At 32.2% G+C, this 9,230-nt stretch overlaps 1 pseudogene; it reads right to left on the reverse strand.

Annotated features, from left to right (window-relative positions):
- Positions 1-2,580: 2,580 nt before the first annotated feature.
- Positions 2,581-8,533, reverse strand: LOC125869273 (sister chromatid cohesion protein PDS5 homolog C-like; annotated as a pseudogene).
- Positions 8,534-9,230: the final 697 nt, after the last annotated feature.

Here is a 9,230-nt window from a genome sequence, read left to right on the forward strand (position 1 = left end):
TAAAATAAATAATGTGGTTTAGTTGGTGGATTTAGTTGGAATTAAGTCAAAACTAAACTAGTTAAAGTTGTTAAGTTGTTTAAATAAGTTAAAATAAATAATGTGGTTTAGTTAGTGTATTTAGTTGTTGGAATTAAGTCAAAACTAAACTAGTTAAAGTTGTTAAGTTGTTTAAATAAGTTAAAATAAATAATGTTTTAGTTGGTGGATTTAGGTGTTGGAATTAAGTCAAAACTAAACTAGTTAAAGTTAAAAAGTTGTTTAAATAAGTTAAAATAAATATTGTGGTTTAGTTGGTGGATTTAGTTGTTGGAATTAAGTCAAAACTAAACTAGTTAAAGTATTTAAGCTGTTTAAATAAGTTAAAATAAATAATGTCGTTTAGTTGGTGGATTTAGTTGTTGGAATTAAGTCAAAACTAAACTAGTTAAAGTTAAAAAGTTGTTAAGTTGTTTAAATAAGTTAGAATAAATATGTCAAAACTAGTTAGACTTAGAAAGTTGTTAAGTTGTTTAAATAAGTTCAAATGTTATTTAGTTGTTGGTGTTGTAATATATACACCTATTAAGAGATTAGTGTACTCTTCTTTCTACTAACATTGCTTTTAATTGACTAACCATATATAGGTTTACAATTCAAAAAATACCGCCACATTTGATCAATTTTTCAAGGATATTTCTTGGGGACCAATTACAGTTCACACAATGTCCCAATATAACGTAAATGATTTTAAATTTGCCACATAGAAATACTCAAAGAATAAGAAAACTAATAGTAGTGGTGTTTGGGTTAAAGGTGATGATGGAAATCAAAATGAGAATGTTGATTATTTTGGTGTCATACAGGAGATTCTAGAGTTGGAGTATTCGGGTTGGCCAATCAAAAGAATAGTACTTTTTCAATGCAAGTGGTTTGATCCAACTTCAAGAGGTACGGGGGAGCTTAAGCAGCATAATATCATTGAAGTCAAGCACACTAGGAAGTATGAGGCTTATGATCCTTTTATTATTGCACAAAATGCTAAGCAAGTGTACTATGCTCCTTATCCGTTGCGTGGGGATAAGTCTGATTGGTGGGTTGTAATCAAAACAAAACTGATGGGGCGAGTGGAAGTTGAAAATGAATTGGATGTTGCATATCAACATGAAATATCAAGTGTTCATCAAGTAGTGGATGTTGAGTTAGAAATATCAAGTGTTCATCAAGTAGTGGATGTTGAGTTGACATTTTAGACTTCTACATTTTTTGAATTGTTTGATCGTATTTTAGTTTATTTTGAAGTTGGATGAAGTTTATTTTGAAATAGTTTAATGTATATGTTGAAAATATTGTGTTGTTTTGGTTGGATGAAGTTTTTTAGTTTATTTTGAAGTTGGATGAAGTTTATTTTGAAATAGTTTAATGTATATGTTGAAAATATTGTGTTGTTTTGGTTGGATGAAGTTTATTTTGAAATAGTTTAATGTATATGTTGAAAATATTGTGTTGTTTTGGTTGGATGAAGTTTATTTGGAATTATTTGGGTTGTTTTGGTATAAATATGTAGGTGGGCAACTAAAATTGCAGCAATTTGCTGCCAGTTTTGTAGCAGAAAACCGACCTCCTGAGGTCAGAATTTCAAAAATAAAAAAATAAAAATACTGACCTCTGGAGGTCAGAATTTCAAAAATAAACAAATAAAAATACTGACCTCCGGAGATCAGAATTTCAAAACTTAAAAAATAAAAATACTGACCTCCGGAGGTCAGAATTTCAAAAAGACAAAAATATAAATACCGACCTCCGGAGGTCAGAATTTCAAAAATGCAGAAATAAAAATACCGACCTCCGGAGGTCAAAATTTCAAAAATACAAAAATAAAAATACCGACCTCCGGAGGTCAGAATCTCAAAAATAAGAAAATAAGAATACTGACCTCCGAAAGTCAGAATCTCAAAAATGAAAAATAAAAATACCGACCTCCAGAGGTCGGAATTCAAAAATTAAAAAATTAACAAAAACCGACATCTAGATGTCGATATTCCAAAATATGAGAAATAAATATTCTGACCTCAGGAAGTCGGAAATAATAATAATAAAAATAAACAAATATATAAAACTGACCTCAGGAAGTCGAAAATAAAATAATGAATTTTTCGACTTAAAATAAAAACTGACCTCTAAATACCGACCTCCAGAGGTCGGTATTGAATAGCGACCAAGCTTTTTCCGACCTAAGCTGGGATGTCAGTTTTAGGTCGGTATTTCAGGGAATACCGACCTCCGGAGGTCGGTATTTGTTGATCGGTATTCATTGTTTTTTTACTAGTGGTGGCAAGAGATTTAAATCAAATAGAACAATAGAGTGAATATAGCATGAACGTATATTTTCGTCTTCCTTCTTCATTGGCTATGTATTGTTCCATATAATTTTTTTATTTTTTTTTAATGTTTACAAAAAGAGTTAAATTTATCATCATGTACAAAAATAAAATTCAATCATGAGCAATTTTGCCAGCTTCATGATTAACATTCACAAATTTTAAAATGTCTTGATATAAACAAGTCATGTCAAGATAACCGTCTTAGTGTTCAGAAAAATTAGTAGAGCGATAAAACAATTGTGGTCTATAAAAGCTCACTCAACCTACTCAGCCAATATTGTTCTTGATCCTTCGCCTCCTTGATGCTGCTGAACATTTTCATGCAACATTTCAAATGATTTGACAGACCTTTGCACCTCTCATGCTCGTCTTTAGGCCTCTTGTCACACCCCTTTTCACGCACTGCGAATAGGATTTTTCCAATTTAAGTGACGGTATTGATTAAGAGATTATTTTTATTGTTTTTAGAGTCGCCACTTGGAATCGAGTTATGGTGTTTCAAGTCACCTTTTCTTTTTAATCCCTAATCAAAAGGAAATGACACTTTATTTAGTCTGTGAAAATAAAAGTTCAGGTAAGTAATTTTGTTGACCGAGGGGAAGGTATTAGGCATCCCTCGAGTCTCATGATTTTAGCACGATTGCTTTTATTAGCTTATACTTGACTTAAATTATTATTATTATTTGGATATATTGTGTTATAGGCCATGGTTTGCTCATATTTTTTATTGTTGAATTTTAATAATCATTAAATCAGATGTATAACTGCATTCTCGATTTTGACATACAATTACATAGAAGCATAATTGCTTTCTTCTCTTAATCATGTCACCTTAATATTTTTAGTCTAAAATTTCAATTTACATTAAATCAAAATTAACATGATTATAATCATTTGGCTAAGGTGCATTACTGCATCCAACCCCTTTTTTAAGTGTCTCAAAAAGATGTGAAATCACATTATTTACTGAAACCTTATTGTTATTTATTGGTGTTTTTTTTAAAAAAATAAAAATGTATACTTAAATTTATATTTATTGGTCAAAGATGCAGTAATCAATTTAAAAGCTATAAGTTTTAGGTTTAAGCCAAAGATAATCTATGACTGTCAGAACAGAACTACATTAGTTTCTAAGTAGCATTTTTCTAATCAAAAGTTGAAGGCCCAATTTTAACAAAGACAAATATTATAGCATATTCTCTCAATCATAAAGAAGTTCATCTATTGAATTACACGAATAACTTGATTCTGACACCATTAAATATTAAAGACCAATTAACACGAAAATAAAATACGATTTAATATCTATTCGTATTAAATATGCGACACTCCATTTGTTTCCCTCAATAAATTATTTATTCATTGAAATCAGACTTTCAGTAAAAAAATAATTGTCTCAGAAAGTAATTCATATGCCATCAATCATATAAAAATGTTTATAATAGAATATATTCTTGAATAACTTATGGTTTATCATAAACACAACGTTCTCTTTTTTTAATCATTGTCAAAATTAGTCCAAATCCCTAGAAAAAAATATTTACAACCCAAGATGCGTCATTCCGACTTCTATTAACAAATTATAATCACAATCACGATAAGAAATAAAAAATTAATGATAATAACATAAATTAATGGCTAAATAAATAAGTGAATTCAAAATTAGATAAGAATAAAGAAATCAACACATTATTTTAATCGGAGATTAAATATAGAAATGACCATATAATAACAATAGCAATCACTACTTTGTCTTGATTGATTAATGACTCAATAAACTAAACTTATATAAACATAACATACCAATAAAAACTAATAAAAGAAACAAACCTTCAAAGGTATGCAAACTAGCGGCTGTAAACAAAAATCTCAATCCCAACTTCCTGCTCAATTGAATTATTTTTTTTACTCTTGCTCTGACTTTTTTCTCTCTGCCTCGATTCTATTTTTTCTACTGTACATTGCTTTTTATAATCTTTTTTGTGTGATTCTGGTGCTAATAAAAAGGAATGTGAGGAAGTGGGGAATATAATTTAGTTGAAGATTTTATGGCTATTTGGTTCAGAGTTTTGAGGAGTAGAAAAAAAAAATAAAACTAATAATAATAATTTTTTTAAAAAAAAAATGTGTGGATGGGGAGTATAAAATATTTTAAGGGTATTTGGTTGATAATTTTTAGGAGCAGAAAAATAGAAAAGAAATAATAAAAAAAAATGTGTGAATGGGGGAGTTTACGTGAAAACAAAAAAGAGAAAATAAACGGGGAGAAGATTTATAGGAGGAATAAGTTAGTGGAATTTGAGGGTAATTAGGATTAAGAGTGAAGTAATTTGATTTTTTTAGGACTCTTTTTTTCTTCTTTTTCATAACATATAATTTTATTCTTTAGACTAGGTAAAAGTTTAAATATTAATTAAAATAAATACTAATAACTAATAAATACATTAAATGCACAAACTTCTTTTATTAAAAATTTAAATGTAAAGAAAGCATATAATTTGTTATAGTTTTCACATCTTTTTATTCATTTATTTGAAATATGTATACCTACTAAAATAATAATATTTAAGTTTTAAAAGGGTGTAAAATTTTGAGTTCGGTCCAAAATAACATGTCTTTACCTCTCACAAGCGCCTTTTAGCCTTTTTGAGTCGTTTCTCTGCTGCTAAGACGTCCTTGTTCCTTTCTACCAAATCCTTTTTAGCTGCTTTAGAGACGAGCTTGGTAGTCTCTCTTAACGCCATTAGTAAGGAAGACTTTTTCTCCATATCCTCTTCTTCAGAGATCTCATCCAGATACTGTTGCAGCCAAGCTACATCAAGCTTGGCATCCACAGAGACTACATATCTCATAGCTTTAATGAAAGAAATACCAACATCACTGGTTTTCAGCCGCCTGATAACATCACTAATAACATCAAGCAGGGAAGCTCTGGCAGCCAATGATTTAAATAGACAGTTGACTGTAATGTCACCATACTTGGCAAAAATGGCAGCAAGTATAGGAGCACCGCTCACTTTTACTTTATATCCACGCACATCCACCAGCTCATTAGACACATCACCATCTTCAGGCGACACCTTTATAGTTGTTGGCAAACTCCTTGGATTTTCGTCTACTCCAGATTCTGAACCTTCAACCTCGATCCCTTTATTTTGGTGCACTCCAAAAGGAGTTGACTTATGCTGCATGGTCATTTTTAGAGTCATCAGATCATCAGTTGCTTTCCCACTATATAACTTTGTTTTGCGGGATGCGTTCTTCTTGCTTTCAGTACCAGGAGTTAGCAATGGCACATCATTTTCAACTTTCAAAATCTTATTGTTTTCCTTGTATGGCGCTATGAATCAATAATGCAACCAAGGCGCATGTCAGACAAATCACTAGGACCAGGAGCAATCTCGTGTATAGGATTTGATGCATTGTCAATAGTTCCCAACGTTCCTTTGTAAAATTAAGCATTTCTTGATCGCCATCTCCATAGATCACTGTGTGCTTTTTCTCTGAATGGTCAAAATCAGTGACAGGTCCTTCATAGAACATTTGATCAAGTGGCCACCAAACCTTTACTCTGCAGCCAACGAGCTCCTTGCCATGTTCTCTGACAACCTTATCTGCAAAATCCTCTTCTTGTGATGGCGGGTTCTTCCTTTTATGTTTTTCTTTAGAGCTTTTGGGGAAATTGCTTTGCTTGATTGAGACAGAACCCAATGCCTCTTCTTGTGATGACAAGTTCTTCCTTTTACGTTGTTCTTTAGAGGTTTTGGGGGAGGTTCTTTCTTTGGTGTTTGGGACAGAACCTAATGCCTCTTCTTGTGATGGCAAGTTCTTCCTTTTGCGTTGTTCTTTAGAGGTTTTGGGGGAGGTTCTTTCTTTGGTGTCTGAGACAGAACCTAATGCCTTTTCTTGTGATGGTGAGTTCTTCCTTTATCGTTGATCCTTAGAGGTTTTCGCAAAGTTGCTTTCTTTGGTTATTGAGAAGACAAATCCCAATGCCTCAGCTCATGATTTATCAACGGATAACCTCCGTCTTTTATCAGGATATTTGGCTGGTATATTTTTCTTGTCGTTTTTCTCATGTTTCTCTTCTAATGCCTCCACAACAACAAATTCTTCTGAAGCAACTGATGTAGGTTGTGAGACTTTCTTCTTGGTTATAGCTCCTGGTACATCTCTTGCTAAAATTGATTTTTCATTTTTCTCCTTTTGGTGTCTCTTTATACAAGTAATTATTGGAGTCTTCTCCTCACCATACAATCCTTTGGAGATTGCATATTTAAGTGAACAACTACTTCTCTCTTTAGTATCTTTTCCACAACCCTTCAAGAGAATACGGGATTTTGACCTCCTTTCTCCACTTACCCAAGCATGATCGAATCCTTCCTCTAGTTTGTTCAAAATATTAGGCTTCCAACCTCTTTTCTTTGAAGTTTGCGTAGCTTCTGGATCTACTACTTTTTTGGCTGCTGCATTTACAAACCCCAAGTTTTCATATTGCGAGGTGGTCCTTGAATCGGTACTTTTTTGCTGCTTCATTGCATCTCCATGTTCTAATTCCTTTAAAATTGTATCCGTCTCTAGAATGACATCATTGTCTTTATGCTTGGGATCATCTTTCCCTAGTAAAATAGGTGTTTGATCTAAGAACGGAACAACTATGTCAGGTGCAACATGTGGTGCAAGCTCTTCGGGAGTATTTTTCACTGTAGTTTTACTTTCAAGTGCCTCAATCCAAATCAATTCAACAACTTCCGAGTAGTTGTTAATGGAAATGCCGAGGGACCTCACTGTTTTTAGAAGATATGGATGAAGTTTGACAGAACTTTCTTGAAGAACTCTCTTTCCTAACACATAGGACCGAGGTAAAACATATAGTTGGGCATTCGGTAATTCGGTTCGATTTCATTTTTTTTATTTTTTTCGATTCTTGTAACAAGTGTACCGAACTGAAATAATTTGGTTCGGTTTGATTTTTATTATTTTGGTTCGGTTTATGTTATTTCTGTTCAGTTTTTGTTAGTTCGATTTTATGAAAACAAAAAATAATCAAAATATTGTTGCTGATCGCCAGTCGGATGTTGTTGCTGGTCGCTGATTTTTGTTAGTTCGGTTCGATGAAAACAAAAAATAATCAAACTATTACTGCTAGTCGCCGGTCGGGTGCTGCCGCTGGTCGTCGGTCAGGTGCTGTTGCTGGTCGCTGGTCGGCTGCTTCTGATCGTGGCGGTCGGCCAGTCGCTGCCTTAATGTCGCTGGTCATCGGCGTCAGGAAGTGGGAAGTGGAAAGTGTCGTAGGAAAAGTGACGTGCGGCGCTTAGAAGTGGGAGAAGTTTGAAAAAATTGAAAACTGAAAAGAGAAAATTGAAATTTGACTCGAATTATTAAAAACTGACCTTATTTTGTTTATTATTTAATATTAATATATATTATAATATAATATATTTCGATTAAACCAAAATACCAAAAAATATAAAACCCACATACCGAAAACCGAACCAAAATATCAAAAATACGAAAATATATACTGAAAACCGAACCGAAAACCAAAATATCAAAAAAATTCGGTTCGGTTCGATATTTCAGTATTTATTCCCATCCCTTCTAAAACATTTGGGTTTTCCTTCTTAACACTACTTATGAGGATGTTCAGAAGCTGCATTAGAATTTCTTCACTCTCTTTTATTATAATGCTCATTATTTCCTCGATGTCCATGAATACTTGATCAAGGTGGTCCGGCCTTATACTATTCAGAAAATGTTGAAACATCTGAATAATCAACGCATCTAACTCGAGATTCCACATCAGCACGCATGTTCGGTACTTTGCAAGATCTTCAATAATAGAGACAATCTTTGAATTACAACGACCATATGCCAACACTGCAAGCTCAAAAAAGTTAGTAAGTATGCTATTATCATATGGTTGATCTGGAGCTGTAATTCTCATGATCTCACTAATGCAAGATGCAACTGACACTTTCACATCTATGTCAGGATGTCGTAGAAGTCCATCTGCAACTAGTGCCTCCATTGCAGGCCGAAAAACATCTTGTGCTGATGCAGGGGGAACTTGCTTGACCATTGACAAAAGATGCTCTAAATTATCAAGTTTCTCCAGAAGCTCCTCTTTAGAAGAAGAAGTAGGCTGCTGAAGCGGCTCATTCCCAGCTTCAAGAAGTCTTTTGTTGTGTTCTTCCTCTTCATCTGAAACAAGAAGAAAAGAAGAAAATATTTCAAGATACACTCCTTACTAGGTATATGAAAATAAATAAGAAAATAGTGATTGATCATAAATGATATTAAATCAAATTAATGATTCTACATATAATACTTTAAATTTTATTCATCCATTAATTTTTATTATTGAAAAATTTAAATATTTTATATCATGATACAACTTCTATAAGATATTAGATACTTTCATTATACAACAACTATATGATATGTATGCGGCATAAAAAAGGAGAAGACTACAATTCCACAAAGATAAGGTAGAAACTTAATGAAATGAAATATTTTTCACCATAGATGATGTTATTCATATATTTAAATTAACTTATTCTACTGAAGTATATATAACCATCATTCATGATAACAATCAAGTACATTTTTTTGATAAAATTACCTATCTATGATAGTCTTACTCAAATATTAATTGAGTAATAATATTTTATAAAAAATATGTTACATATAAAGATAAAATATTGAAATACTTATGGTAATCCTTATTAGTGTCATGCACATACTAAATTTCAAGTATGAATATTTAAGACAAAATTTCTACTTAAATGGTGTACATCATTTATGTTCATAACCTCAAGAGGAAAGGTTATTGGTGACTTTTATGAATAGATAATTTTTTTTCCA

Source organism: Solanum stenotomum, chromosome 6 (genome assembly GCF_019186545.1).
Source record: "Solanum stenotomum isolate F172 chromosome 6, ASM1918654v1, whole genome shotgun sequence".
NCBI lineage: Eukaryota > Viridiplantae > Streptophyta > Magnoliopsida > Solanales > Solanaceae > Solanum > Solanum stenotomum.